At 40.4% G+C, this 8474-nt stretch overlaps 1 protein-coding gene across 2 annotated transcripts in view; it reads right to left on the bottom strand.

The window, feature by feature from the left end:
* Positions 1–4493: 4493 nt before the first annotated feature.
* Positions 4494–8474, bottom strand: part of MOCS2 (molybdenum cofactor synthesis 2) — an 84122-nt gene continuing 80141 nt past the window's right edge. For both annotated transcript variants that reach the window (XM_029577557.1, XM_029577537.1), the window contains exon 5: positions 4494–4622. The gene's annotated coding sequence lies outside the window, so the exon portion shown is untranslated. The remainder of the gene's footprint in view (positions 4623–8474) is intronic.

Genomic DNA, 8474 nt, shown 5'->3' with positions numbered 1-8474 from the left:
GAAAAACAAGATTCTGCAGTTTTAAGCTGGGAGTAACTGTTATGGGAATGGCTAAATGCAAACATGAGAGACTCAGAATTTCTGAGCTGCTATATGAGTGAATCTGCCAGCAACACAGCAAGAACATAAGAGTTACCGTACGGGGGTCAGACCAAAAAGGCCTATCAAGCCCAGAATCCTGTTTCCAAAGGTGGCCAATCCAGGTCACAAGTTGCTGACAGGCTCACAAAGAGTAGATAGATCCCATGCTGCTTATCCCAGGGATAAGCAGTGGATTTCTGCCACTGCACTTTAATAATTGGTTATGGACTTTCCCTCCAGGATCTTGTCCAGACCTTTTATAATCGGAGCTTCACTAATAGCTTTCACCACAATCTCTGGCAACAAATTCCAGAGATTAATTAAGCATTGAGTAAAAAAATATTTTTCTTATTAGTTTTAAATGTACAACTTAGTAACTTCATTGTGTGTCCAATACTCTTTGTACTTTTTGAAAGAGTAAATAACAGATTCACATTTACTCATTCCACTTCACTCATTATTTTACAGACCTCTATCATATCTCCCCTCATCAGTCTGTTCTCCAGGCTGAAGAGTCCTAACCTCTTTATCCTTTCCTCATAGGGAAATCGTTCCATCCCCTTTCTCATTCAGGTCTCCCTTCTCTGTAACTATTCTAATTCTGCTATATCTTTTTTGAGATGCGATGACCAGAACTGCACACAATATTCAAGATGAGGTCGCCCTATGAAGCAATACAGAGGCATTATGATATTCTCCACTTTATTCTCCATTCCTTTCCTAATAATCCCTAACATTCTATTTGCTTTCTTGCTGCTGCTGCACAATGAACAGAAGATTTCAACTATTATCAGAGATGATGCCTAGATCCTAAATAGCAAATCCTAATATGGAACCTTGCATTGTGTAGCTATAGTTTGGGTTACTCTTCCCTAAGTGCATCACATTGCACTTGTCCACATTAAATTTACTTTGCCATCTGCATGCTCAGATGGCAAAGAGACTTTGCCATCTGCATGCTCAGATGGCAAAGAGACTTGTGAGACTGGAAAATTGGGCATCCAAATGGCAGATGAAATTTAATGTGGATAAGTGCAAGGTGATGCATATAGGGAAAAATAACCCATGCTATAATTACACAATGTTGGGTTCCATATTAGGTGCTACAACCCAAGAAAGAGATCTAGGTGTCGTAGTGGATAACACATTGAAATCATCGGTGCAGTGTGCTGCGGCAGTCAAAAAAGCAAACAGAATTTTGGGAATTATTAGAAAAGGAATGGTGAATAAAACGGAAAATGTCATAATGCCTCTGTATCGCTCCATGGTGAGACCGCACCTTGAATACTGTGTACAATTCTGGTCGCCGCATCTCAAAAAAGATATAATTGCGATGGAGAAGGTACAGAGAAGGGCTACCAAAATGATAAAGGGAATGGAACAACTCCCCTATGAGGAAAGACTAAAGAGGTTAGGACTTTTCAGCTTGGAGAAGAGACGACTGAGGGGGGATATGATAGAGGTGTTTAAAATCATGAGAGGTCTAGAACGGGTAGATGTGAATCGGTTATTTACTCTTTCGGATAGTAGAAAGACTAGGGGGCACTCCATGAAGTTAGCATGGGGCACATTTAAAACTAATCGGAGAAAGTTCTTTTTTACTCAACGCACAATTAGACTCTGGAATTTGTTGCCGGAGGATGTGGTTAGTGCAGTTAATATAGCTGTGTTTAAAAAAGGATTGGATAAGTTCTTGGAGGAGAAGTCCATTACCTGCTATTAAGTTCACTTAGAGAATAGCCACTGCCATTAGCAATGGTTACATGGAATAGACTTAGTTTTTGGGTACTTGCCAGGTTCTTGTGGCCTGGATTGGCCACTGTTGGAAACAGGATGCTGGGCTTGATGGACCCTTGGTCTGACCCAGTATGGCATTTTCTTATGTTCTTATGTTCTCAGTCTACTAGGTTTGTAAGATCCTCTTGCAATTTCTCACAATCCGCTTGTGACAACAACGTTGAATAATTTTGTGTCATTGGCAAATCTGATGACCTCGCTAGATGTTCCCATTTCCAGGTCATTTATAAATATGTTAAAAGCAGTGCTCCAAGAACAGATCCTTGGGGCACTCCACTATTCACCTTTTTCCATTGAGAAAATGTATTATTTTACCCTACTCTATGTTTTCTATCTTTTAACCATTTCCTAATCCACACTAAGACATTGCCCCTATCCCATGACTTTTTAGTTTCCTAAGAAGTCACTCATGAGGGACTTTGTCAACTGTTTTCTGGAAATCCAGATACACTATATCAACTGGCTCACCTTTATTTACATGTTTATTTATTCCCTCAAAAATATAGCAGATTAGTGAGACAAGACTTCCCTTGGCTAAATCCATGATGGCTTTGTCCCATTAAACTATCCTGTCTATATGTTCAGCAATTTTGTTCTTTATGATAATGTCTACCATTTTTGCCTGGCACAGATGTCAGACTCACTGGTCTGTAGTTTCCTGATCACACCAGATCTCTTTTTAAAAGTTGACATTACATTGGAAACTCTCCAATCTTCAGGTATCATAGGCACATTTAATGATAGTTTACAAATTACTAATAGCAGATCTGCAATTTTATTTTTTATTTCTCTCAGCCTTTGTTTATGGAGAAGGCCATTTTTCCTTACAGAAATTAAAATTCTAAGTGAATGTGACAATACCACTGACTAACTCCATTGGATTAAGAGCCACCATGGCAAACATGGTCTGCATATCAAGAAACTGCAGAGAAGCATATGGAAGATTTCACTCAACTGATGCATGAGAATAATCTAATTGCAGAACAAGTCAATAATGTAAATGAAACAGGATTATTCTAAAGATGTTTAACACATAAGAACATGCCATACTGGGTCAGACCAAGGGTCCATCAAGCCCAGCATCCTCTTTCTAACAGTGGCCAATCGAGGCCATAAGAACCTGGCTAGTACCCCAAAACTAAGTCTATCCCATGCTACTGTTGCTAGTAATAGCAGTGACTATTTCTAAGTCAACTTAATTAATAGTAGGTAATGGACTTCTCCTCCAAGAACTTATAAAATTCTTTTTTAAACCCAGCTACACTAACTGCACTAACCACATCCCCTGGCAACAAATTCCAGAGTTTAATTGTGCGTTGAGTAAAAAAGAACTTTCTCCGATTAGTTTTAAATGTGCAACATGCTAACTTCATGGAGTGCACCCTAGTCCTTTTATTATCTGAAAGAGTAAATAACCGATTCACATTTACTCGTTCTAGACCTCTCATGATTTTTAAACACCTCTAACATATCCACCCTCAGCCGTCTCTTCTCCAAGCTGAACAGTCCTAACCTCTTTATTCTTTCCTCATAGGGGAGCTGTTCCATCTCCTTTATCATTTTGGTCACCCTTCTCTGTACCTTCTCCATTGCAACTATATCTTTTTTGAGATGTGGCGACCAGAATTGTACACAGTATTCAAGGTGCGGTCTCAACATGGAGCGATACAGAGGCATTATGAAATTTTCCATTTTATTCACCATTCCCTTTCTAATAATTCCCAACATTCTGTTTGCTTTTTTGACTGCCACAGCACACTGAACTGACGATTTCAATGTGTTATCCACTATGACGCCTAGATTTCTTTCTTGAGTGGTAGTTCCTAATATGGAATCTAACATTGTGTAACTATAGCATGAGTTATTTTTCCCTATATGCATCACCTTGCACAACCACATTAAATTTCATCTGCCATTTGGATGCCCAATTTTCCAGTCTCAGAAGGTCTTCCTGCAATTTTTCACAATCTGCTTGTGATTTAACTACTCTGAACAATTTTGTATCATCTGCAAATTTAACTACCTCACTCGTATTTCGTTCCAGATCATTTATAAATATATTGAAAAGTACGGGTCCCAATACAGATCGCTGAGGCACTCTACTGTCCACTCCCTTCCTCTGAGAAAATTGTCCATTTAATCCTACTCTCTGTTTCCTGTCTTTTAGCCAGTTTGTAATCCACGAAAGGACATTTCCACCTATCCCATGACTTTTTACTTTTCCTAGAAGCCTCTCATGAGGAACTTTGTCAAACGCCTTCTGAAAATCCAAATATACTACATCTACCGGTTAATCTTTATCTCCATGTTTAAAAAAGTGAAGGAGATTTTTGAGGCAAGTCTTGCCTTGGGTAAAGCTATGCTGACTTTGTTCCATTAAACCTGACCAGTAGCAGTACAAATTTTCTACATTGCCTTTCCACTGTACTTCTGCATCTCCTCTTTAGGATGCCTAGGGAACAATGGTTATTGGTTACTGAACAGTAAAGTACTACATCTCTGTGAAATAATAGGACATTAAAAACAGATACAAATGATACTCCCATATTACAGCTAGAACTGTGAAAGAATGCTGGGATGCTGTACGTACCCAAGTCGATGATGCACCGCTATGTGTTTGACCGATGGCCATTTTTGTCTGATTTCTGTGCAGATTTTCTTAATTTCAATTTCTGCCATTGGTATATATGCTTCATATTCTAAATGCACAACATTTTTTCCTTCAAAACTATTTCGTGTAGTCCCTAATTAAAAAAAAAGAAATAAAACACTAAATTGGCATATGGTAACAGACTGTTGCTTTTTTTCACTCCTTTGATGCTAGTTCTGTCAGCAGTTCAAAAACATATTTACATAAGTGAATAAAACTACAAGGAATACAGATCATGAGATTGCTGGTATTTTACAAAAAGCTACATGGCCTCATACTTCCAAATGAATAAAAATAATTTATTTTTAGTATGTCTAATTCTAAAGAGCTCATGAAGCAAACTTTATACTGCCTTCCCTTGTACAAGATCACCTTTCTTAGCTCAGGAGAAGAGATACAGATCACTGCAACCACTGAAAGTTTCTTCCCTGAATCTGCTAAACAGCCCTAAGATGAACAAAAAGAAAATAATTACCTAAAAAAGACACTGCTTTAAATCATGTCTCAGTCAGTTAGATTCTAACATTGACACACAGTTTGGGAGAAATTTTCAAACTTGGGGACTCTAATAGGATTTGGCCTCCCACCCTCTACTTCATATAGTGAAGGGGAATTTAGTCTACCCATCTCTGTTGACATGTACATCAGCAAAGGAAATAAATAATCTTTCATATAGGATACTTTGAGGGTTGAATTATCTTTTATTGAACCAACATTTTCTTAAACACAGGGAAGGCAACTTTTATATAACTGTATATGGCATGCAAAGATCTATTACAGTATTTTATAACCTGCACGTATTAGGTACACACAGATTATAAAAATTGCGTGTATGTATTCCCTAATATATGCATGAATGTTTCCTTATGAGCGAGCATCTGCAATGTATTGAAAGCGTGTAATTTTCCTACCTATTTTTTAAAAATACATGCATATATTTTACATGTAAAAAAATTATGATTTGCTTGCATAAAACCCTGTTTATGTGCAGAAGTTGGTATATTTTAAAACATGCATGCATAACTGAAATCATCACTTTGCCGAAAACTCCACCAGGTCACCCAGTCCTTCAGGTCATTGAGACCAGTGGTTCTCAACCTTTTTTCTGTCGGGACACACCTGACAGATGGTTCTCACATACATGACACACTGACCCATGATCGTCGCAGGGCTAGATGCAAAAGTACAGTTTGCATCCACGGGAACCCCCCTGACCCACAATAATGGATGTAAAGCAGAATTATGACATTCCCCATACAACTCACCCTACAAAAAAAGATATTCTGGTTCTGGTGTCATCTCAGTAACAGCAACTCAAACTCCTTCTACTTCCAGGCTCAATAGCCCTACTTATGAAAAGTCAGCAGTTTACCACCAATGCATGTCCTCTTAGAAAACACAACAAATAAGACTGTATCAAATGCTTACATGCTAGTAAAATATCTCATCTCAGTAACAGACACAGAACCGACCTAACATACTCCCAGGATCTGTAGTAATGCACATAAACTAATCCGCACACAGTTACACCTGTATTATGGAATACACTCAAACAGGAGCAACCTTATCTATGAAAAGGCAACACTACAAATATTAAATCAGGCCCTAAAAACCAATACACCTCTTATTAGGAAAACAGAAGTAGCAAGCAGCTATAGATTCCCACACAGAAATAATTGTAAAACTATACTAATACGCAGAATAAATGTTTCAAAATAGCTATGAACAGAATAACATTCAACAATTAAAAACTCATAAAAACTATTAAACATTCTCCAAACACCAATAAAATATTTCAAAAAAGCAGACATCACATAATCTTAAATAATTAAAATGGCAGTCAATCAAGAAAAATAAACTTTAAAAGCCACCTTTACTTATCCCCTCCAGCAGCTCTCCTACTCTCCTTCCATGCAGGCCGTGGCACACACCAGAAGCAGCAGTAGAAGCTAAGCTCTATACTCATGGTCCTCTTCCTTAGTGCCCATGTCTCTCTCACACACACACACATACCATACCAGTCATGCCCCCATGACCAGTTTCTGTCTCTCACACACCAATCATCTCCCAAACAGTCTTTGACACACACACATCAGTCACCTTCCTGAACAGTTTCTCTCATGCCATACACACACACAGGCTTCCCACTCCCGTGTTCTACTTACATATATGGGCTTCTCACTCTCATAATCACTTTCTCTGTCTCACACACACACACTCACTCACCAGTCTCTCACTCCCATGCTTGTTCTTGCCACATGCACAGGCTTCTCATTCCCATAATCACTTTCTTTCTCTCTCACACACACATACACACAAACACACACCAGTCACCTGATCTCTCTCATGCATACACACACACAGACTTCCCACTCCCATGTTCTCTTTCAGATGTACAGGCTTCTCCCTCCCATGCTGTGTCTCACACACCCAGGTTTCTCACTCCCATGCTCACTCTCTTCACATGGTTGGTAAGGTGACAGTGTGTGTGAGAGAAAGAGACTGGTGTGTGTGAATGTGAGAGAAAGAATGTGATTCAGGGAATGATTATGTTCTTATGTTTCTCTCTGTTATACACACACACCAGTCTCTCTCTCATTTTCATGCTCGCTCTCCACGTGCACAGGCTTCTCATTCCCTGAATCACATTTTTTCTCTCACATTCACACACACCAGTCTCTTTCTCTCACACACACTGTCACCTTACCAACCAGTCTCTCTCTCTCATGCATGCACACACACACACACAGGCTTCCCACTCCCATGCTCTCTCACACATAATCAGGCTTCTCACTCCCATGCTTTCTTTCACCCCCCCCCCAAACACCAGGCTTCTTAAGCCTATGCTTTCTCACATACCCAGATTTTTCACTTCCATGCTTTTTCTCTCTCACACACACACACATCAGTCACCTCCCTGAGCAGTCACTTTCATTGTCTCTCACATATACACACACCTCAGCTCTCTAACCTATTTCTCTCAATCACACACAGGCTGGCTGCTTCTCTTTCTCTCACTCACTTCCTCTTCCCCCCCCCCCGCCCGAGCACAAATGGGAGCTGCAGCAGCCTCCTCCTCCAGCCCCCGCAGGCCAAGAAAAAGAATCCCATCAGCCGCGGGAGGCTCATGCTGCTGTCTCCTTTCCCGATTACCGGCTGCTTCGATTGCTCGGGAGCCGCTGCCATTTTTCCACGCGGCACGGCTCTCTCCTTCCCGCGCACCACGTATCACTTCCTGTTCTGGGTCACGGGGGGGGGGGGGGGGCGCGGGAAGAAGAAAAGGCCAACCGTAGGTGCCACTGCTTCTTCTACCACTGCTGCCGTTCCCATTGAGCTTGAACTTACTGATAGCCCAGTGGCAATGGCAGCAAGGAAGGAAGAGCAGCGTGAGAGACTGGGAGCATGCGACACACCTGCCAGTGCTTGGCGACACACTGGTTGAGAAGCACTGATTGAGACCCTCCTAGCTCTTCACTCTGAACTTCCCCCTGTTCACTCAGACCTCCCACTTAATCAACAGTGGACAATAAACAAGTCTGATATCAATTGTGCAAGATAATTAGCAGATAGAAAGTTACACAAATAATTTGCTAAATGTATGCACGCAAGTCTCTTATAAAATAGAAACTTGAGTGTGTACCTCTTGGCCGCGCACTAAAATGCCCCAGACCGTCTTTTTTTACATGCTGTAGTGTTAGGCCAGCCAGGGCATTTGGAACAGCCAAGGAACACAAGAAGACTTGGATGTTCTCATCAGGAACAAAGGTTTATTTACAGGAGTTCAAATTAAACAGCAAACAAAACAGTAGCTCACCTTGCTTTAAACATCCAAGTATTTTATTATTTCGTTTGAGGATAAATTCTATTTACAGATACAAGGAACAATTATGGGCAGCGCCATGGCCCCCGCCATTGCTAACATTTTGTTTCCACATTTGAATCTCTG

This window comes from Rhinatrema bivittatum, chromosome 1 (assembly GCF_901001135.1).
Source record: "Rhinatrema bivittatum chromosome 1, aRhiBiv1.1, whole genome shotgun sequence".
Classification (NCBI taxonomy): domain Eukaryota; kingdom Metazoa; phylum Chordata; class Amphibia; order Gymnophiona; family Rhinatrematidae; genus Rhinatrema; species Rhinatrema bivittatum.
Note: the sequence above shows the minus strand (reverse complement) of the source record. Positions and strands in the feature narration are given on the sequence as shown.